Raw genomic sequence first — 25,365 nt, 5'->3', positions numbered from 1 at the left:
AAATACATCAAATCCCATAATGATATACTTGGCTCAGACTATTGGAGAAAGATTAGTTCTTCTTTTGATAACCAACAACTGAACCAAGCAATTAACCTAACAATTAAATCTATACCCCTTAAAAAACTAGCATTTACCCAACTTATGATTTATAATAACACATATTTTACACCTGCTATTTTACATAAATTTAACCCTAAGAAATCCCCATTCTGTCCACACTGTAAAGACCAAATGGCTGATATACTACATCTATTCTGGAGCTTTAAAATATGTATTTAAACTTTGGAACTCCCTTAAACTTCAACTGCAAAAAATGGGCTATCAGACATCTACTCTCACCTGGGAATTTACTCTTTTACATATCTTACCAAACAATATTTCTAAAACACAAGCAGTTATGCTGATCAACATTTTCCTTTTAATGAAACTTTATATAGCAATCAATTGGATTAACTCAATTAACATTTCTTGGGAGAATTTTAGAATAATGGCGACTAAATGTCTATTAGCCCATAAAATTTTAATCGACAAAGGGAATAAAAACAAAAAGCTTAGGAAATTATGGGAACAAGTCTTTAATATTATTCTTGCTTAACTCATCACAAATAACCAGACTTAACTACGAATAAAAGGTCCCATATTAATTCATATCCATGACTCACAAAAGTTTAATTTTTCTTCTTTCCCTTTTCTAATCTAGATTTCTACTCACAACAACTCTTACCGAATTGTAACACCTTTTCTTCTGAATATTGAAAGCATCGATATACATAGTGTAAATGTTATTGTTTTATTTATTTTTATTTTACATTTGTTAACCGGGCTAGTCTTTGCTGGACATGTCCATTTTTTCAGAGGAGGGAGGAGAAAAAAAAAAAAATAGACTAATGACAACACATGTCTTAACTAACTTAAGTAGGTTACAGTAAAGATTAAGATCAAAGTTTTATGTGGTTGAGGAGGAGAATTCAGGCACTACTAACTAATAAAGTTGAGTGAGTAAAGGATATCTGAGTGTATGTATAAAGTTAATCATTGATCAGAGGTGAGAGGAGTGATGGGTACACAGAGTGAAAAAAAAGCTAGTAGTTAGGCAAGCTAAAAAAAGAAAGCAGGTTAGAAGGTAAAAAAAACTTAAGGGAGAAAGGGATAAGTGAAAAAGAAAGTGTGTGGAGTATATATTTTTAGATAGGGTAAATATTTTAATCAAGTTAACTGTTAAGAAAGTAAAAAAAACAGGAGAGGTGAGGGTATATAGGCAGTGAGACAAGGGAAAGGGGTGAGGACCAGAAAGGGGTTAAGAATGTTAGTTTAGGTAGGAATGGGAGAGTAAAAGAAAAAAAATATGCAGACTGTTCAGGTAAAATAACGTAGTAGCAGGGGTTAGAGCAGGGGCAGAGCAGGGCAGAGCCAGTTGTAGGTTTTTTTTTTTGTTTTTGGTGGCATGATGGTGATGTCAGTTGTTAGGTTCAGTGAAGTTTATTCCAGTATGAACCGATAGTGTTTTGCAAATAGGGGAATCACCTGATTTTATGAGATTTCAAGGTAGTCAGTAAATTAGTTTGTGTTGATCTGAGTGTCTGTCTTGAGTATCTTTATAAGGTAATGACACATTATTAATAGGGATGATGAAGGAAATGGAGAATTTGAAGGTGATGACTAGTTAGTGTAGAAGTATAAGGTTTGGGAGTTCAAGCCAGTTGAGTTTCTTTAAGTTTAGACAGTGGTGAGTTTGGAAGGGTGAGCCAGTGGCAAATCTGGCTATACTGTGGTAGGCAGTATTCAGTTTCTGAAGATTACTCTGTTTGTTTGTTTTATCTCTTTTTATATTACCTTCAATGTATAACAACTGTTTATTGTGAATATGTGCTCCCTCTTCTTGTTGTATTTTGTTTACTATTCTGTATTGATAAAAAGAATAAATAAAAATTATTGAAAAAAAGAAGTGCAAACAGATAAAAGTTAAAATTTCTAATGCATATATATGAAATATTTTATAGGTTCATAGGTTCATAGGTAGGTACTAGGCTATCTGCCTGAGGGCATTTACAAGCCTAGCCAGAGTGTGTCGGCTTTCGCCGCACCATTGATTAATTAACTGAGCCTCTGACAAGCAGAGCCAATGAAGTGATCCCAGGGGTGTATTTTCTGTTACCCATCCACTCGTCAAGGTTTCTCTTGAAGAGTGTTAGTGTTAGTTTCCGTGTAATATGTTAATAAATCTAGCATGTACTTGAAAAATGAATCATACCTTAGCAATAACAGAAGGATTTTGTGCAGATAAATCTAAATTAATAACAATCTTCTTCTGTGTTATCCACATACACAACTCTCCTCACCTTCAAGTTCCCTAGCTACATGGTTCACATTTTATAGTGTAGATTCAGGCATCAGAGCACAGTGAAGATGTAAATGAGGTGTAAACTCATTAGAACTGTTGAATTCCAAACATTTGACTTCGTATAGCAGGTACAAACATAGTGTAGGCAATACCTCAGTGTTAGTTGCTAATGGATTGCAACTGTGAATGATTAGGGTAGGAGATGGAAGACTCAACAGAATTCAGACTATCTTATCTGCAGTGGGTGTGTCACTCAAAATGCATGGACAAAGAGTAGAAATAAACTGCAGCAAGCTTTTAAATGGAGATGATCTGCACACATTTCTCAGTTTTGTTCACTAATAGCTAAACTTTCCTTCCTTTGCAGAAAAAAATGTATTTTAGTGTCATTTAATTTTATCATACATTTTAATGACAATGATGCAAAATGCCCTATATACTGCATATTTGAGAGTATAGCACAAATAAGGGAAGAATGAACACAATACAAAGAGAAGACAGAGCTGCATTGGTGTCAACAATATTCATAACTGTTTGCGTGATCACTCATTACATTAAATATATAAGCAACACATGTACAAACAACTGAGAGTGTACAAGTGCATATGTCTCCTTAATGCTGCGGAGGAAATGGAACTTGTTTGTATACACAATGGTTTGCATTCCTGCTGCAAAGTTGTTTCTTTGGTAAAGACAAATAAGACACCCCTAGTGTGTTTTCTAGTTACATTAGTCTAACAGTTCATATCCAGACTTGTACAAAAATCTGTAAGGTGTGCTAAAAAGTATTTGTAATGTTGTTTCTGTTTCCTTTATATTTTTTTTTATTTATTCTTTTTTTAATATTAGTATTTGTGCAACATGCAGCTTAGCACAAATACTGTGAAACAACCTAATAATTTAAATTTTAAGGAAGTTGCTTCCATGATAAAGACAACATAAATTAAAGCTGCAAATCAAGTGTGTGTAGCACATCTGTTAAAGATGATGAATTACGCAGCACATAGTATTTGTAGATCAACATTCAGGCCCCACATATATCTTTTAGTTATGAAAACTAATAGACCATTTTTACAATAATAATCCATGTTAAATGATGCTAATCTCATTTGTAAATTGCTCACCTCTGCACAAGCAAGGTGTAATGGCTCAGACAACAACCAGGCATTGTCAATTTCATAAAAGATGCATTGTTACACATTTTGCCTTCCATCACACAAACATGTTAAGCAGCATTGTGTGGTGGTCAACAAATGTCCGCAACACCTGTAGCTCCAGAACACCTGTAGACAATAGGCAGACACTTGTCAATTTCAAAAAGAATGTATTATTGCATCTTTTGCTGCTGATCATGCAAACAAGCATTGCTTGAAGATCAGCAAGCTCACACAACACCTGCAGGTCCACAACACTTGAAGACAACAAGCTGACACTTGCCAGATTTAAAACAGATACATTCTATCATGTGTGGTTTGCTACTGAGCAAACACACTAAGCAGTGTCATGCTGTGGTCAGCACACATACACAGTAATGAATGTGAAAATATAGAACTGCTGCCTAGTAGTTCCTGTGGCCACAATACAGGTGAGCATGGGTTCTAATACAGCAAAGTCCAAAGTTTCATTGCTGCTGTTGCAGTTTACTATATATAAGAATTAACATTAGAAAAATAATTATACATAGAAATAACTATCTATAGCAGGTGCATAGAACATACACAGGACATCAGACATATATTAAATGTGTAACTGTGGGTGTTAGTAGAATTATAGTTGTCTACTGAGCCATGTCATAATACACACCAGATTGACTTTTCAACCCTTTATTATATAACAATCAATGACAACTAACAGTTATGCCATAAATAATTCATATTCAACATATCAACAAATACCATTAAACCATCACCTCAAGCCAGTTGGTGTACACCTGCCTGTTCTGGTTGTCACTTCAGAGAAAACCAGGTGCATATTTCTAGCTACCTTGGACCTGGGTGGCAAACCCATTTAACTCACATGTACAAGCCACATACCCCTTGATGTGGCCAATGGTCAAATCTGGGTCCAACTTGAGGAGACCTGAGACCACTGAACAAGAACAGGGGAAACACAATTTTGGCAAAGCTATAAGGTTGCATCCTGACCATGCATAGAGGGTTGGAAGGGAGGGTTGGCATGACTGCTGATGGATTCTGCAGTCAGGAACAGCAGCATTCCCTTAAATAGGGAGTGTACGCTAGCACCCATCCAAATGCTGACTTGCGGCTTGCAGACAATGGGCCATTACCATAGTAGTTCATTTTTGTCCACTGAGCCAAGTCATAAAACACACCAGATTGACTTTGTGACCTTTTATTATATGACAGTCAAAGACAACCAACCAGTAGTGATGTCATAAATAATTCATATGCAACATATCAACAAAAACCATCAAACCATCACCTCAAGCCGGTTGGTGTACACCCACCTTTCCAGCTGCCACTTCAGAGAAAATGGGTGCATATTCCTAGCTACCTCAGAACTGGTGATAAATCCATTTAACTCATACATACAAGTCACATACCCCTTGATGTGGCCACAGGTCAAACCTGGGTCCAACTTGAGGAGAGCAGAGGCTGCTAAACAAGTACAGGGGGAACACAAGAGAGTGAAGGCGTAAAGTCAGAATCAACCTGGTATGCCATGCCATTCCCCCAAATCAGCAGCCTTGCAAATAAATTCTTTGCTATGAAAGAAAATAAGTTAAACTTTGAAAACAATTTTGAATAGTAACAACCATATTCAAATTAAACAAATCAAAACCCATCTTATTCAAATGAACTTTGTCCAAATCATAGAAATCAGGCACTAGTCTGTCAATATCACTGTGCTCAATCACCTGGAAATCAATTTGGCTAGCAGCCCACTTGGACTCTGTGGTTGGTAAAATGTATGTCTCTCTCAATGGCACTAGGCCTTCTAGTGCCCTTTCAGTACAGTCTAAAGATGATGGCAGACAAGAAGAAAACTACCTTTGGGTGTAGCTGCCACAAGTGGTTCATATCAGATAAGATTCTGGCCAACTGTATCTTCTTAGGAGCTTGACCTAGATCATTTCCCCAAGGTGAATTATCACAGTGCTGGGCAAGGCATTTTCCATGGTAATCTTACACCAGATTTCCCAAAATTGAAACCAACTAAGACCAGGGAAACCAAAATAATGAACTGCCACCAGCTGCTCTCAAAGGAACTTGATTGACCAGCCAGCTGGGCTAAGGCTTGGTTGGATGCTGTCGGAAAAAAAGAATGGCCCAAGAGCCGAATCACCTCTTTCCCTTCAACAGAAATATAAATGAATCCATGATGTATGACAAAAATGAATTAGAGACCCGCCTTTCCTTTCTTTGAATAAACTGCACAAAGCATCCTTTCATGGCCAAGTCTGAGGTACGAGCTGTCTAAATGGAATGGGAGGAATAACCTTGTGTGTGAATTCCTTCCCTGCCAAAGCCTGCCTAAGGAATGTATTAATCTCTGATAGGTTAAAAGGCCTGCCCAAGGCCCAAATGAAAACCAAACCTGACCTTTTATCTAAGGTGGTAATATTAAATAGCAAACTGGCCCAATGCAGAGGGCAAGTGACTAGGTTACTGGTCTTGTCCAGGTGCTTCTACTGTCTTTTACCAACTTGATCTGTCTTTGATTTCTTTATATCATGACAAACTCTCTGTGGATAACAAGTTCCTTTCAAAAAAGGTAAAGGAGAAGTTCATTGGCATGGAAAGCATCTGCCTACAAAGAGGTGAATAAAGCAGCTATAGAGACAAACAAGTGAAATTCACCTTTGAGCTTATAAAGATCTTGAATAGAAAGGGGAAGCAGTTGTCTCCCAATAGGTTGTCTGGAATCCTGGGAAGGTCCCCGCATGTTCTCTTGGCCCTTAACTATCCTTCCCATAACCCAATGTCATGGCACAGCCTGAAGGCCTAAAAAACATTCCGATCATCCCAAAGCTGCAATGTATACTCGGAGAGTTTAGGTGAATTCCCCATGACAGACCTAGCCACTAAAAATTGCAGTAACAACTGTACTCCCCATGACCTAAAACCAGGGATCAAAGACTTGTAGAATTCTTTGAAAATCTGGGGATGACATGTGTTCATTAAAGTAGTTGTCCATTTTGCTAAGTTCCATGTGTGCCTTATTTTAGGTTTACTAGTTTTTATCTTGGGCACTCAGACCACTGGATTGGTTTATTAGTTTTTTGTGTGGTCACGGAATCCTCGACATCGGACACCTCTGTCACTGAAACAACTGGAACTGCAGTTAAAAGAGGTGAACTGGGCAAGCTTCAGAAGCTCATAGGTCAGATATCCCAACTTGTGGGCTTACTTACACCCTTAAAACAAACTTTGATATCTTCGATTCCCTGCAACCAGGAGAGACTCGCCAGTTCAGCTTCGAATGAAGGAACCGTTTCCCAATTGGATTCACAGTTTGGGCAGGGTGTCCGGCCTCATCATAAAAGTTTGGATGGTTTTCCTAATATTTCTTTACCAGCAAGTTCATCTGGAACTTCAGTTTTGAAACCTGTGATGAATGGAAGCAATGGAAGTATTGCAACTTTGGCGGGTGTTATACATTAAAACAATACAGGTGCTGTTCAGTTTAAAGATATTCTTGATTTTAAACTTGATTTTAAACAGATGGCTATACCTCAACACAATAATTATAGTGGTAGCTACACCACTTTAATTTCGGATTTGAATAATATGCTTTTCAAGTTTAAAGCATTGGAAATGGACAACATGTATCTTAAACATTGTTTGCAATTGAACATTATTCCTAAAAGGTCTATGGGTGTGTAAATACCCCAACAATGTTGTGGAGAACTCGAATTTTCATAAGGACCTTATTTGTGCATTTAATAAATGTGGGTTTGAAATTATGAAGGCTATAATTAGAAACAATGAGTTAAAAATGGATAAAATGTTTTCTCAGATTAAAATTATTAATAATAAGACTGTCACTGATTTAATGTTTGGCATTGAGTGTGAAAGAGTTAAATATCATGAAATGTTGAAAGATGCAGAAGTAAAAGGTACTAGGATTTATGAGAGAAAATTTAGAAAGGTGGAAAGGGACGTAAAGGAGTACAAAAATAATACACACTACCCTAAACCAAAGAATACATGGGGTAATTTTCATAACAGATCACATGAGTATAGAGGTGAAAGAGACATGGGGTATGACAAATTACCAGCTGAAACTCAGTTTAATAGTTATGACATACATGACCCTTTAGAGTTTCCCTCCCCAAGGAGATCAGAGAGACTCAAGAACAAGGACCCAGTAGACTACAGGTATGGTTATCAGAACCAGAGGGGTCAAAAGGCACCATGGAGGTAATGCCTTCAGATGAGATCGTGATTAATAAATGTATGTTTAGTTACAATGGTTTTCACATGTTTAATTACACCCTTACTTCCATTACTAAGGGTCATTTCAACTTATTTACTAAAGGTTTTACTTTTAGTCCTAATGTTAAGGCCAACATAGCAAATTTATTAGTGGATTTTAAACTTTTTATTAGGCAGAAAAAATTAGAGGTATTTTTTAATGGTAATATAAGAAAAAATACCACTGTTTTAACAAAGAAGAGTACGTTTAATCCGCCCCTTCACCCCCAGCTTAGGAAATTTGAGGGTTTGGTTGAAAAGGAGCTAAGAGATAAACTTAAGTACAACAAGGTTAGTCCAAACCTTTCTACGGAAGAAATGCACACACTCAGTTTATGTAGAGAAAATAAAAATCTTAGAATCATGAAGCCTGATAAGGGGGGGTGGGGTGGCTTTTATGGATCATATTAATTATGAGGCAAAAATTTTTGATTTGTTAAATGACCAATATACCTATGAGAGAGTGTCTATGAATGAAATTCATATTGCTTATAAAAAAACTTTCCCTCTGTTTGAATGATTTAGTTTTAGAGGGGCTTATTGACTTGGAAACATATAATTATTTACACGTTGAACAACCCAAAGTGCCTTGTATTTTTGGTATACCAAAGGTCCACAAAAATCCTGATGACCCTCCTCTCAGACCTATTGTATCTGTGGAGGGTTCTATTACTGCTCCACTGGCAAAATATGTAGATGTACATCTCAAGAATGTGATGATGGAACATCCTAAAGTGTTAAAGGATTCTTGGGATTTTTTTAAGGCATATTAATCATTTTAATCAGGTTGACACCTCTAGCTTTATTACTTTGGATGTTGTGGACCTTTTTACGTGTATTCCTCACGAGATAGGTATAGTTTGGTTTGAAGTGTTTTTGGGAAGCAAGAATAATATTTCTTTTAAGGTATTTCGTACATGCCTTGTTTTAATGGAATTGATTTTAAACAATAATTTTATATTCTTCCAAGGGGAATATTTCAGACAATCTAAAGGCATAGCTATGGGTGCCCATTGTGCACCTACATATGCCAACATCATTTTATTGCATTGGGAAGAAAAATTTGTTCACAATTCAAATTTTAAACAATACTGGAACTATTATGGGCGCATCCTGGATGATGTTTGTCTTTTTGGAACAATACCCTGGAAAAATTAATGGAATTTTTTGATTATATTTCAAATACAAGAATTTTTTTAAAATTCACTTATAAAGTAGATGAAGTTGAATTGTGTTTTTTAGATGTAAATATACAGAGAATGGGGGAAGGTTTTAAATCAAAATTTTTTAGAAAAGATACGTTTTCTAATGCTTATTTGCATTACACAAGCTCTCACCCACATTTTCAAAAAAGAGCAATAGTTAAAGGTCAGTTGGTGAGAGCCAGTAGGATGACATCAGACAATCAGGATTTTAATACTGAATGTGAATCTATTAAGAGTATGTTTGGAGCAAGGGGGTACCCAATAGATCTCCTAACATCAGTTATTGTAGAGGCTAAGGAAGGAAGAATAGGAAGATTTGCTCCAATTTTGGGGGTACCCCTACCTACATTGGAAGTACAAAATATTGAAGCAAACTCTGCTATTGCTACAACTTTAGAAAAAGATTTTCATTCTGCCATGTTTACCACCTTTGATGGTGAGAGTAATCTGGTGAGAAGTATTCTTAGTAAAGAATGGAAAAAATTTGCTAGTTTGTCTGACTTAAATCATATCTTTGAAAATCCATTTAAATGTGTATATAGGAAGGGATGTAACATCAAGAATATATTGAAAGGGACAAACTTCTTTAACCCCACTAATAATAATAACAAAAAAAGGACACGAAAATGCGGGCGTCGCACATATTGCATTAACATCAAGGAAGGTGATTCTATTTTTTTGAAAAAGAGGAACAAGTATATTACAACTCAAGGTTTTGCCAACTGTAATACCACAGGTGTGATTTATATTGCTACATGTGAAATCTGTGACTTTTTTTACATTGGCAAGACCGAGAGGAAATTGAGGTAGCGAATTTACAAGCATTTATATGAGATAAGAAAAAGAAAATATAATAATGCTCTGTTTAAACATCGAAATAATTGTGGCAAAGCTAAATTTCAGTTTTTGTCATAGAAGTAGTCCCACGAGACCCCAGGGGAGGGCCTTGGGAGACTCGGTTGGAATATAGGGAGCTATATTGGCAAATTATTCTTGATGCAAGTTCTGCCCCTGGTTTAAATTAAATGTTATTCTTGAAACCTGTGCTGAAATTGAGATCTGCTAAATTATAGTATGTTATTATAATAATATGTATATTTATATTTTTAAATAATATTATATATATGCAAGCATTTTATGGATTATTTTAATAATAATATATGTATTTATTTTTTAACAACAAGAACATGCATTTAATTTAATTTCCACAAGATGGTGGTATTTCATTATACTTTTAGTTTTAACTTTTAGATTCATTCACCTTTAAGGTTTATGTGTTTCAATGCATTTTGCATGTGCAATTGAATTTGTTCACTCATTGGCTCATTTGAATTAGATTAGTTTATTTATTCATCAAAGGAAGAGAGGTTAGGTATCTGATGAACTTACTGTGACGAAAACGTATGTGGATTAACTTTACAGCATTATTGTGCTGTTGCTTGTGCTCTGCAATTTCGTTTGCTGTGCTGTGCTGCTGTGATTTAGCTTGCTGTGGATTGTTTTTGTGCTTGTTCATTAAAGCAGTTGTCTGTTTTGCTAAGCTCCATATGTGCCTTATTTTAGGTTTATTAGAAATATAAATTAATCCATGATGTATGACAAAAATGAATTAGAGACCCACCTTTCCTTTCTTTGAATAAACTGCACAAAGCATCCTTTCATGGCCAAGTCTGAGGTACGAGCTGTCTGAATGGAATGGGAGGAATAACCTTGTGGGTGAATTCCTTCCCTGCCAAAGCTTGCCTAAGGAATGTATTAATCTCTGATAGGTTAAAAGGCCTGCCCAAGGCCCAAATGAAAACCAAACCTGACCTTTTATCTAAGGTGGTAATATTAAATAGTAAACTGACCCAATGCAGAGGGCAAGTGACTAGGTCACTGGTCTTGTCCAGGTTCTTCTACTGTCTTTTACCAACTTGATCTGTCTTTGATTTCTTTATATCATGACAACCTCTCTGTGGATAACAAGTTCCTCTCAACAAAGGTCTGCCTACAAAGAGGTGAATAAAGCAGTTATAGAGACAAACAAGTGAAATTCACCTATGAACCTATAAAGATCTTGAATAGAAAGGGGAAGCAGTTGTCTCCCAATAGGTTGTCTGGAATCCTGGGAAGGTCCCCGCATGTTCTCTAGGCCCTTAACTATCCTTCCCATAACCCAATGTCGTGACACAGCCTGAAGGCCCAAAAAACATTCCAATCATCCCAAAGCTGCAATGTATACTCGGAGAGTTTAGGTGAATTCCCCATGGCAGACCTAGTCACTAAAAATTGCTGTAACAACTGTACTCTCCATGGCCTAGAACCAGGGATCAAGGACTTGTAGAATTCTTTGAAAATCTGGGAATGGCATAAGCTTTCCTAGTATCGCTGGCCCAAGAATTTGCCAAAACTGATAATGCTAGACTTTTCCAATTAGCCAGACTCCCACAGGAAATGAGGTACCCTTGGGATCCAAATTGCTTGGCCAAGAGTCAAAACCTGGCAAACTGAAACTAGAAAAGACTGTCAACTATAGGATTAAGATGACCAGAGACATGAACACATGACAAATGTGAAATATGACAAATGTCAAATGTGAAAATGACAAATTAACCTGCAGAATCAGCAAAACTAAAATCTTGATGAGTGAGTGGACCCACCTGGACTGGGAAGAATGTTTTTTTTTTGAGATCATGAACTATCATGATATTATTTAAGTGAAAATGATCCTATTGTCATGTGATCTCTCCTTCCATACTAACACTACCACCCAAATGGGAAAAATTTCTAAAAATGTAATGATCCTCCTCCTCTTTCCAGTTTAACTTTCTAGCCACCTTTCAGCAAACAAGCTGCCCATGAAATAAGCCCCCATACTAGACCCCCAGTCACATTAATAAAAAGCTCAAGGTTGGTGGCAGTGGTCCAAGGGGACTGCCAAAAAGAACTGGCTCAAGAATGTGAACCATAACTAAAGGTCATCCTTAATCCATCTGGTCAACTGGACCAGGTAGTGCTTGGCATGTTACCTTTCAACAAGTCAGATATGAACTGCATGATGTCTTTTACCTGAATTTTGCTGGAAGCCAAGAATCTCCAAAGTAACTGCTGGACTTGCTGAAGTTTGGGAGGAGGAAGTTTGAAGCAGTTATCAGTGGTGTCTACTTCTAAACACAAAAAGTCAGGACTCGCCTTAGTCCTTCTGACTTGTCATCTGCCAAGGGTACCCCAAACTCGGTGCAAAGTGCCTGAAAATGGAATGCCTTCTAAAGCACCATCCTGATCCTCCCTTACTATCAAACAATCATCCAGGTACTGTACTGCTGACTGTCAAGGAGTTCATTTTTGCCAGTACCAATGCAAAGCTGTGCTAAATAATTTGAATGTTGCACAAGCTACCAGCATGCCCCATTGGCATTGCAGTGTCAAAACATATTTTCCTATTGAACTGAAAACCAAAATAAGGCCAATCTTCTTGTTTCATGGAAAGAAGATGGAAAGCAGATTATATATCCATCTTAAAAGAGCCAGGGGTCAGTATAGCCCATGAGGGCCTCCACTGCCTGATCCAAAGAAAAGTAATGTGCTTTGGTCAGTTTGGTGTCAATAAAATCATTCATTGAATCCCCCACTGGGTGAGGCAAGTGATGAATTAACCTGACTCACCTGCCCATTACTTGGGAACCAGGCTGAGAGGGTAAGTTCTAAGTAAAAAACATGGAGGGGTGGAAAAGGGGTCAATTATCCAGCTAGTTTGTTTTGCTTTCTCTATTAGCCTAGCAGCAATGTGTTTGTGTCCTTTGATGAACTACAACTTGTTAACTAACCTGGAATCTAACAGGGCTGCAGAGTGGAAGGAAAAGCCTTTGGAAAAGCCTTTAATAAGAGTGGCTGCTGCACTTTTATTCTAGGTAATCTGTCAGTAAACAGGATGGGGGAATAAGCCAAGTGTGGCATGCTTGGGTCCTTTACCAAAGCCCACCCTGAATCCACAAAAGGTGGATTGGCACAAAAGGAAGTGTTGCACCCCTTACCAATCTCTCTGTCTGTCTGACATGCAGAAAAAGTCAACCTGTCCCTAGGCAACAAGCCCCAACACCTGGAAGCAGGATGGCCTGTCCCACATCCTGAACACAGGTGGTTATATTTACAAGTGGTCCAAGCAAGTTTGCCCTGATTGAATGCCCAGCAAAACCTTGTATCTTTTGCATTAACAGACCCTCCATCAATACCCGTAGGCACCTCCTTGACCATTATGGCACAGAGCCATCTGTTAGGGTGCTTTGATTTCCATGTGAGGGAATTATCGAGGGCTTATAGCTTCATGAAACACTGATCATAAATCAACCACACCACATCCCCTTTCACATGGTGGGCTTCCCTTATGGCTACAAAATAAGCTAATAAAGGCAGTGCTTGTGTGGCATCCTTCTCAATGATTAAGCCCATAAATAAAATAAAACCCAGAGACCAAGTATCTCAGTTCTTGACAGGTGTCCTGGCTGATGCCTTCTTTCGGAAGGCAGCTATGGCTGCCATCAGGTCCTTTTTGGATGTGTTATCAGCATGCAGTATGTGTTTTATTCCCTTATTATCCACTAGATTGAAGATATCTACAAGCACCCTTTTATAATATTATCTTTAACCTTGGTGGGAACATATGCTGTGATATGACAGCCAGGTGGTTTGGATTGATTTGTAAATCCAAGGGTAACCATAGGGAACAAGAATTCGTGGATACACTCATCCATATGGGTGGGACCTCCCTCTCTGAACCCATGACCTCCTCAAACCCCCTATGCGAGTTGGGTAAAGATAACTGTATCTCCTTGCCTACTCCCACTCCTGGACTAAAAGCTGTAGAGGCAGTACATTTTCTCTCTAAGGCTAACTCAGACAGCCTAACTATCCCCTCTTCTGGCAAAGAATTTATAAAATCATCTAAACAATTATCAGCAGATTGACCCCTGCCACTAATATTAAGCCCTGTAGACCCAACAGAGACATTACCTTGTGCTTCTGTTGATATGTTGTATGAGCAGGAAGGGGTGATCTTTGGGACAGATGCATCTCTGACTGTCTTTTTCATAGCCTTCTTAGCTGGAGCTGGTCCTTCAGTTGCATCATCCTCTGAGTTCAGCAAAGGTCTCCTCTTGGAATTCTGGCTGTGCTCACCCATCCCCACTATTTCTAAATCAATTAGCAAGACTAATTGTACTGTGGCTGAACCTGAAAGATAGAAAGAAGTAGCACAGGTAGCACAGAGAAGAATGTTGTGTCTTTCAGCTTTTCCCGGTTAGGGGTCGCCACAATGGAACTCCAGTCCGCTAATGACTGGTAGTTGATTTTTACATGTCGAGTTACCAGCCCTGATGCACAACCTTCAATGAAGGTACATCCATTTATGCATGCCTCCATGCAGAAGACGCTCTAGCTGAGAATCGAACTGGACAGCGTCTTACTGTGAGGTGATAATGCTAGCACAGCACCACCACTGCGAGCACAGGGAAGAATACACACAAGAAAAGGAGGGAGAAGCAGGAAAATATGACAAATTGAGAACCATCCAATGTTCCAGTTAATATTGAAAGACTAGATGCTTGGAAGCTGTGCTGCTGTGAGGTTATAGAATGTATAGTCCACAGGATGTTTCCATGCTCATCTTTCCTTGAAAAATGCCATTGTGACTAAAAACCAGCTGAACTGCTGTGGGAGTTCTGGGATACCATGACATATCCTACACAAAACCACTCTGCCAAAACTAAAGATGTGTACAACCCAAGGATCAAATGCTGAGGTAAATATTATATACTACCTACCACTTGTCTGGTCAGGATAAAACAGATGGACTTCTGTAGGCTCTGTTCAAGCAGCTTTATTATACACAACCACAGCAGGACTGAGACTTAATAACTTTAATGTAGATAAACGTATAAACAAACTACCTTTCACACTCATACATGCTTACTCTCTGGCTGCACACATAAAATGGCACTGAAGCTAGCATGTGCTTGCTATTTATATGCAAGTGCTGTCCTTGAAATACTTCTTAAAGGTACAACACACACACACACACTATTCTACATCCTCCCTCTTTGAGAAATGAATCATGCATTACTGATGACATTAATTGACATGCAATTAATACAGATAATTCTTTGCCATGCAATAATACAAAAGTAAGTACATATAATGTATCATGCCCTGGTTGCTGTGTATTTCACACTAGGTCTGGAAATATGACCAAATCATGTGACATAGAAATAGGTCTAGCAACTGGGACTGTCTCTGCTGAATGTTTAACTTTGGGGACATAAGGAACATCATCAGGAACAGAAGTAGAAGTTAAGACACATTCTGCAACAGGAACATTGGATTGCTCTGAGATCTAGACATCACAGGATCAATGCTGTGATATTGATTCTGATACAAGAAGAAGATGTCTGTGATTTCTTCTGTATTCCACACCCTCAGATTCCATGGAGTAAGATAGCAGCTCGGCACATATACATGTTATTTGACCAATCCAGTCGAAACCTTTCACCGTTTGTATCCTCCTTGTCTCTCCTTCTTTCAATGGATGAAGAAATCTGCTCAGTTTATCATAGCTGGACTTCTGGAAAGAATGCTTTCTGAATAGTTGGGATTTGATTGTTCTGTTGTTCTTTGCTTTAGGCCTCAACAAACTGGAACTGATAGGCAATGTTGTTCTGGTTTGCCTAGATAGAAGTCTCTGAGCAGGTGAAGCAAGTATATCATCACGGGGTATGTTTCTGAGATTGGGTAAATTCAAAAAGACATTGGTATCATCTTGCTTTTACTTCTCTAGTAATTGCTTTCCACTCTGTACTGCAAGTTTAGCTAGTCCCTTTGATGGTGGTATTCTGGACTACTAGTAACATGTACAAAGTCCCATTCTTTTGCAAGTTCCTGAAACAACTGACTGGTAAATTGGGTGCCATTGTCAGAAATAACTTTATGTAGACTACCATGGATTGAGAAATGATGTTTCAACTTGGTGATAACAGCAATAGACATTAGATTGGGTAGTAAATCAATCTCAAACTAGTTCAAATAAGAGTCTATCAACAGTAAGTAATGCCGATTGTTCCACTTGAATATATCAGTGGCTACTGTTGACCAAGGTAGTTCAGGAACTTGACTAAACTGAAGTGTTTTTTTTTTTTTTGCAAATGCGGTTCAGTACTATTGCGTACTGAACAAGAAGAAAATACTTTATCAATATCTTTTGCTAAAGAAGGCCAAAATACTAGTCCTCTCACCCTTCTTTTGGTAGATTTGGAACCAGAGTGACCACTATGCATAATCTGGAACTTTTCACATTGTAAGGAAGCAGGAACAACAATTTTAGGACCTTTGAAAATAATGCCATGTTCCAGCAACATCTCATCACTGTAAGGAAAATAAGTTTGCACTTCAGGCAGTACACTAGATTGCTTTTGCATCCATCCAACATTAATGAAGTAGCTGAGCTTCTGCAAAAATGGATCAGTCTTTGTATGATCTCTCAGCTCATCAAGTCTCATTGCAGAAAAATTGCACACTTCCTTGACATCAAAGTCGAAATTCTCTGCATTAAGCTATTCCATTGTATTTCTGGGCAATCTGATAAGTATCAGCCAGATAAAGAAGTTTGCCTTTTGTATAGACCATTTTGAAGTTGTACTTTTCCAGTCTGAGCATCATTCTCTGTAATCCCGCTGGAGCTGAATGCATAGGCTTCTTTAAAATAGTGGCTAGAGGTTGGTGATCAGTTTCAATCTGAATAGCTGAACCATAAATGTAATCATGAAACTTTGAACATGCAAATACTATAGCCAAAAGTTCTTTCTCAATTTGAGCATATTGCATTTCAGTTTGGGTAGGAGATCTAGATACATAGGCTACTGGTCTGCCTTCTTGAAGAATAACTGTGCCAAGACCAAATTTTGAAGCATCACAGGAAAGAGTTACTGGTTTATTGACATGATAGTATCTTAATGTAGGTGGGGTGGTAATTTTCTGCTTAAGGTCTTCAAATGCTCTCTAGTGCTGTTCCAACCAAGACCATGTGGGTCCCTATCAGCATTTTGAATGCTGAAAATGCCAAATTTAATTTAATCGAACTGAAATGTTCGAAATCTCAGAAGAGTGAACTGATGGAACATCGATTTCTTTCCCAGGGAAAGAAATTGGTGGGCCATCATTGGAGTTTGCTATTTCCTCTACTGTGATGCGATCTCGGAGTTGGTATATTTAAGTAGGGGTGGTGTGGGGGGTGAGGCCCCCCACTTCTGTCAGTGTTTAAAGTATTGAAATTTTTTTTTTTGCATGGAACACCAATTTCTTTCCCTGGGAAAGAAATTGATGTTCTGTCAGTTCACTCTTTTGAGATTTCGAACATTTCAGTTTGATTAAATTGCATTCGGCATTTTCAGCATTCGATATGCTGATATAGACTAGACCATGTAAAATCTTTGTGCATCAGCTCTCTCAAAGGCGCTGTCAACTCACTGAAGTCTGGTATAAACCTGCCTAAATAGTTGACCATACCAAGAAAACGTTGTAGAGCTTTAACATTATCTGGTGTTGGCATCTCTAGAGTGGCTGCTTGCTTGGACAGGTCTGGTTGCAAGCCAGCACTAATAAATAAATGATCTACATATGTAACTTCTGGTAGTCTGAATTTGCACTTCAGGGGATTGAGCTTCAAGTTCACTTCATGTGCTCTGTCTAGAACTTACCTAAGGTTTCTGTCTTGCTCTGGTTCACCATTGTCTCCAACCAATAAATCATCTACTATTATGGCACAAGGATAACTCAAATAATTTGCTCCATTGCATGCTGAAAGACTTCACTTGCAGAATTTATTTCAAATGGTATCATGCAGAATCTATATCTTCCAAATGGGGTACTAAAAGTAGTCAGTAGTGAAGATTTGTGATCAGGCATCACTTGCCAAAATGAACTTTTTGTATCCAAGACAGAAAAAAAAAGTGGCATTTGGTACTAAGGCTGCAACTTCCTTGACTGTATGCAGGGGATGATGTGGTCTCTTTAATGGTTTGTTCAAATCCCTTGGGTCAATGCATATTCTGATTTCATTGGATCCTTTTTGTGGGCTGCTACCATGGATGACACACATTCACTTGGTTCTGTAACTGGACAAATTACACATTGCTGCACCATTTTACCCAATTGAGCTTTGACTTTATTCTACATAGTTATCAGAACTTTTCTTGCTGGTTCAACCACTAGACTCATCTCTGAGTCTAACTTCATAGAATACACAACTGGAATTTTGCCTAACTTGTCATTAAAAATATCAGCATATTCTGAGAAAATGGCTTCAGTAAAATTGAAACTAGGAAATGTGCTTATATGATGAACTTCTTTGCTAAAGGAATGCAGATTCATTCTCACACTGTCTCTGAGACCCAATAATGATCGCACAGGTCTTCGGACTACATAGAATAGTAAACTGCAGCAGTTCCTAGCCAAATAACATGAAAGCACAACTGAGCCTTCTGTTTGAATTTCTTCACCTCCATAAGCAACAAGTTTTGCACAACTGACCACATTACATTGCTCACCAGCTCTCACTTTGGGAAATGTGTCTGCTGACATAACATTACACTTTGAACCAGTGTCTACTTTGAGCTTGGTGCATTTATCATTGATTTGGACTGTACAAAACACTTTGTTCTTTGCCAACAAATTTACTATGTCAACCTTTTCACCAATTACTGATACATCAACTACATAAAAAGCGTGGCTGAAGCTCTCTGTATGATCAGCTTGCTTTTTTAAGTGACCCTTCTTTACAACTGTATGAGGTTTACTTGATTTGCAAAACTTTTGAAAATGGTTCCATTTTTTAAACTTGTAGCATTGCTGACCAAATTTTAAACACTTTTCTCTTTTAGACTCATGATTAGCACCACAATTGCAACAGTTAACAATAACGCTTGATTTGGATTTTGCTGACTCACCCTTGTACTGCACTGAGCATGCCCTTCTCATTGATCTAGTCTTACGACTTGCTGGAAAACTACGGGTTTTACCTCCACACCTGCAGGGGTTACAACTGCCATGTGCTTAGGCATGCTTCTGCTAGCCATGTGTTGCATGCTGTCTACATTTGCTCTGGAGCCTGCTGAATCCATGCTCTTATCACTTGCAAGCATACGTGTGCGCCTTTCTATAATTTCAAGGATTTGACAAATCTCAATAGCTTTGGTCAGCATTAAATTACTGTCACAAAGCAAAATCTTTCTCACTGCAGCCACACACAAACCTGTCCTTTATCAAATCATATTTTAAGTCACCAAACCTACATGTTTTACCTTTGTTTCTCAGGATAGTAATATAAGCTGCAAACATTTCTCCTTGCTTTTGATCTCTTATGTAAAATAAATGCCTTTGTAATGTAGCATTTGTCTGGTAGTTGTACATTTCCCTGAATTTTCATTTCAAACACTTGGGGTCTTCCCGTGATTCAGCCTGTACAACAATATGATGGTTTTCCACCTTCTCCTTCATATACTGCTGGTGCATACACAAATGAATGCTTTCTTTCAATGGCCTCTGACTCAGCTTATTTTTGCAAAATGAATGCCCTGGTGCATGCATCTTTATCAGAATAAGCTGCTTGTATAAAAATATTATACTCTTGCTCAAATATTCATAAATTTTCTGCAATATTCTGATCCAGTATAAGTGGACCTGATCTGTGAAATGCTTCTGCTATATTGACACATACAAGTTAAGGCTTTTGCAAGTATATGCCAGAAATTTATGCCAGTACTTGTGACTATTCCCAAAAGCACAACAAGCCTCTTAATAACTGAATTTTCTGAAATAAGTGTCTTGAGCACAAGACTAGTCTTGAAATCACTGCACTGTAAAAAATCACCTCTTATCAGTGTAAGAAACATTTCAAAATAACTGCACTATGTGAATAAACTGAGCAGAAGAACCTCAGAGTAAAAAACATTTCGAAGTGATTGCACTTTGAGAATAAACAGTACACTGAAACCTTCCCAAAATGGATGAACTTTACTAAATAACTCTATACAGTGCAAGAAACACTCTGTAATGGCAGCACTCTGCAAATAGACACACCCAGCGCAAGAAACTTTTCAAAGTGGCTGTATTTTGACTGCACATTATGAAATAGTTGCACTTTGTATACAATAAACTCTTCAGAATAAATGCACAGTAATAAGTACACACTGTAAGCACTTTTTCACAGTTTGAGATACTTCAAATAACTCTACTTATGCCCTGAATAGTTTCAATCAATGTGAACAGTAGTTTATGCCAAAACACAGTGGGCCAGATTTAAAAAAACTTGCACGGAGTGCAAGAAGAGTGTAGGAGCTCACGGAGGCAATATGTCTGCCGTGCGATCCAGGTACAGCCAGCAGGGGCGTGCACGAGAGCTGCTAAAGCTACTCTTGCACGGACAGCGACATGGTATGCAAATTACCTCATTTGCTGCTGAAAGCTATGCAAATGAGGTAAATATGCAATCCAGGAAACACTAACCTGTCCGTGGAAGATTAGTGTTAGCTGCAGAAATGTACTCCGTTGGTAACGGAGTACCCTTCTCCAAATAGCTAAATGCAGCTATGACTGCTTCAAATAAAGGATGCATACAGTTGAGGAAGCATGCCAATGACCAAATATAAGGCCATTGACATTTATAAATGTTTAAAATTATTAAAGTCTAACTTTTTTTCCCTAGATTTCCGATGTTTATGCGTAGCGCAGTACCATGCAAACGTGTGGCGCTTTAAAAAACAAGAAAATAATTTAAAAATAGCCAAAAATAGCCAATTTCACTAAAAAGCTTTTCCTGCCATGCAGGTGAATGGCAGGCTGAAGACAACATGGTCACTGAGTACTGGTTGCTAAGGGGGGGAAGCTCAGTGTGAGAGATATAACCATGCATTAGTAGGCAATCCTATGCAAATGAGTATAAGGATAGTGAATCCCAATCTTCCCCAGCATATGAGCCATGTCCCAAGAGTGTAAGTGTAGGAGTATGTGAGTAGTAGAGTAGAATATAGATAACATCATGAGGGTGTGTGTCAGAAAGGCTGTAAGCTTATTGGAGCACAGTGTCTTGCTCAGGATTGCAAGAGGCGTGTCTACAGTTGTCATTTTTGAAAACCAGAAACCAAAGGTGCACACTGTGAAAATATCTGAAATTTCTTGCAAATGTGCACACAGCATGTGTGCGTGTGTGCGTGCGTGTGGGCTCATTTGCACAGCACTGCCCTGGGCAGAAACAGAAAGGGTGAAAAGGAAGGAAAAGAAGTAGTAGGAAGTTAACCAAGGAGAACTAGCAGAGCTGCCAGGTGAAATATCAGAATCAGCCAATTACACAGGCAACAGACTAGCCCAGCCCAGCCCAGCACCTTAAACTCTGCAAAAAGCATTCTTCTCTGATTTTTTCCCAAGAACTCTGCAACATTGCAGTATACAAAGAGGGAAAACTTAAAAACTTTAAAGTCAGACAAAATTTTAGGGGCTGCTCTTGCTATCACAAACCAACATGTGCAAGGTGCTGAGGGTGGTGATGTTGTGAATGCTGCTGAGCAACCCACAGTGAGGAGACGGAGAAGAGTGTACAGACTCAGGGTAACTTAACAGGGGTTACATGAGTTGGAGATAGTGGAGCGCTATAGGGTGGACAGAGACCTCCTGCAGCAAATTGTAGTGCTGTGCCGGCCACGCCTCACACACAGTACCAACAGAGGGGAACCCATCCCAGTGGATACCAAGGTATGTGTTGGCCTAAGAATACTAGCTACAGGTACCTTCCAGAGACCAACTGGTGATATGATGGGGATTTCACAGGCATCAGCATCCAGGGTACTGCACTAATTCCTGGATGCCATGTCAGCACATGTCGGTGAGCACATATATATTTCCCCAATTCCCATGAGGCACTGGCCAGCAATATGCCTCTTTTCCACCAAATAGCAGAATACCCCGAGGTAGTGGGTGCAATAGACTGCAGGCACATACACATCAAAGCACCACCCAGTGAGTGGGGTAGGGTCTACATCAACTGCAAGGGCTTCCCCTCCATCAGCTGCCAGGTCATGTGCGATGCCCAGGGCATAATAATGAATATGTGTGCTGGCTGCCCTGGAAGCTATCACGATTCCCACATCTGGCATCTGACGCAGCTGTACCAGAGATTTGCCATTGGGGACATCCATGATGGTCACCTAGTGGGGGATGCTGGATACGCACTGGAGCCATGGCTGATGACACCCATCAGAAATGCACACACACCTAAACAAGAACTCCATAATGAGGCACACGCGCACAAACAAGAAACATAATTGAGCATGTTTGGGATGCTCAAGTCATGGTTCCGGTGCCTGGGCACATCTGGTGGAGCCTTGCAATACTCACCAACTTCATGTACCCAAATTGTCATGGTATGTGCCATGCTACACAATATGATCCTGCAGAAACAGCTGCAGCAGAAACAACATGGGGCAGGGCCAAACAGCCACCCACCATTGCTAAGGCCTGCACAGGCACAGCGTGACTCGGAAAAGGAACAAACTGAGCCTGTCCCAGTAGGCAGAAGGGGGCGTGTCCAGTATGCCCTAGCCTTGGCAAAGAGGCAACGCATAGCACATACACTGACTCAGTAGGAACCCTGGAAATGACACCTCTCTCTGACTTGCACATACAGTAAAAGGGATGCCTAACTTGACACTACCTGTTTTCAAACATGTATAGGGAGTGTAATGTGTGCATCTGACATAGGCAGCCCTGCAGCACCACCTGAGGCATGAGTCCCTATTTTAAGCAATATAAAGCACTGATAAGCAAATTTTACCAGTATTGAGCATATTTAAATACAATTGTGTGTAGGTGCACACTGCACTAACCAGTGCAACATCGGACAATGTTGGGCAAAGTTAGGAAATGTTGGGCAAAGTCGAGCAAAGTCAGGTAAACACGTTCACACCTGCTTTACTGTTCCTTAACCAGTCAGGTCTGCCCAGCAGGAAAATAAAAAGCAGTGGCAGAGCTTGAACTCAGGATACTGTGCACTATAGTCACAGTACTGAGCCACTAAGCCATGACAGCATTCCACTGGCACAGACACAACTTAAGTCACTCACACATATCAGTTGGGGGGGGGGGTCACATACCTAACAGTCAGAGCCAGCAGGAAAATTGTAGACAAATGCAAACACAAACAAATGCTGTATCATGCCCTCTGAAGAGGCATATGAGTAACCTCCCACCAGGCCTATGCAGACAGATAACAGCAGGCCAGGCAGTGTGATGTGGGTTGGGTAGGCTATGAAGTCACAAACTAATATGCATGTAATTGGAAGCTAAGGTCTGTAGTACAGTGGTATGCCTCAAGCCAGTATGATAGGCAACAGTACAGACTGAAATGGAGTACCTGACATAGCAGTCCAGGCCTAGCAAATGTGTATAAGTGTCAGGTGTACCCCTCATCCTATGTACACCCACAGTAACAATCAGGTGTGCTCCCCAGGTATAAATGTACAAATAGCTGTTCCCCCTGTATGTAGAAATGTTAAGTCTATGCAAATTGACTCATGGAAGCCCTGCAGGCACAGCGTGCTTCCTGTCGATGTACAATACAAAGGTGAGCCCTGAAGTAAAAAACAACTTTATTTTTCACACACATATAGTATATATGCCCATAGTGGGCATGCTCACACACATAAACAAATTTAGACAATTTCAGTCAGCAACATACTGAAAGGTCATACTGGGCATGCTCACACACTTAAACAAACGAAGCAAATGTCAGTCAACAACATACTGAAACGTCATACTGGGCATGCTCACACACATAGACCATATGTGAGTACAGCAGTGGGCCACACATATCTGGCAGTTGCAGTTCTTACTGCAGACACTTGTCACTATTCACCAATCCTGCCTTGCGCACACAGTGATATGAAAACAGACCCATATAATATATTGGACCCCTGTCATAATCAAACTATGTACTACAAGTACTTAAGTTCTTCAAAGAAAGTGAAAATCCAAAGAAGATCAATAAATCTCTGATCAGTATCAACAAGAAACAATGAGCACTCCTAACATTATCCAAGCCATGTTCTGGCAAAAATACCGCCAATGAGTCCATAGAGAACCATGAAGCTTTCTTCACTATGTCATAAATATCAGTGTAAACTCATATATGTTCTGAGTCAGTGCAAAGTGTAAATGAATACATGTACATGACTGACATTGCCAACATCTTGTCAGACAAGTTCATACATATTTACCCCCCTGTCACTGACAAAGGGCCCATTACCATACCTGGAGATTGTGAAAACCCAGAAATCACATATACAATGGTTAAACAGCTCTATCCAAACGTACAAATACGGCGTCTATGAGATGACATGGTTTCCCTGGCTGTGTCATATGTGAACTCCAAAACAAACAGACCATGCACCTGAACAGTCTGTTGAGACTCACCCTCTGTACAGGAAATGAAACTGTTGAATGGGTTGCAGCAACGTTTGGCACACTCCACAAGTGTTGGTGCACAACAGACCATGGGAACTATAGTCTTATAAGCCTAATAAGCCTGATCTGCAAGGCCATGGATTCCATCATTATGGAACTCATAAACAGAGCTATTGGGAGCCTACAGACACCCAACCCTACCCATTTTGGTTTGCTCAGGGGCAGATAATGGTTTCTAAACCTGCTAGACAGTTTTCAAGGCAGTCAGCCAGGACATACATCAATGAAATGAGCTCCACATGGCCTACATAGACCTTGAAAAGCCCTTTTTAACATCCCACACAGATGTCATATCCACAAAATCAGCAACCTGTGCATAAACACATATGTCATCTGATGGATTGCCAACTGGGGCACAGATAGATCCCACAAGGTAAGAATTGTGGTCTCCTGTTCAAGCTGGTAACAACTGCTGTCCTCCATGGCTCAGTCCTGGGACCCCTCCTGTCTGGTGTATACTTTTCAGAAATACAGTGAAACACACGAGGGCTATGTTTAGCAAAGTTTGTGGATGACTGCAAAACGGTTGTCATAATCGATGTTTGGGACAACAGAGATATCCTTAAAAAGGGTCTCAGTCAAACAGATGTGGTGTCAAAATTACGGCCTTGAGCTACAGTCATACAAATACCACATAGGTGCAAACACCCTAAATATGGAGGTAATAATAAGGGATCTATGGACACATGTGGATAGTCATCTCTACTTCCAGAAACACATTCACAAAGTGGTTAGAAAATCATGCTATATGTTACCACAAATTGCCAAGGTCTTTGCATGTAGGTCAAAGGAGGTTCCCTCTACTCATCAGATATCAGACCCATCAGAGAGTATCACG

The sequence above is a fragment of the Protopterus annectens genome, chromosome 7.part0 (assembly GCF_019279795.1).
Source record: "Protopterus annectens isolate FY-2018-M chromosome 7.part0, PAN1.0, whole genome shotgun sequence".
Lineage (NCBI taxonomy): Eukaryota > Metazoa > Chordata > Ceratodontiformes > Protopteridae > Protopterus > Protopterus annectens.
The sequence above is the reverse complement of the archived record's forward strand: the minus strand, read 5'-3'. Positions refer to the sequence as shown.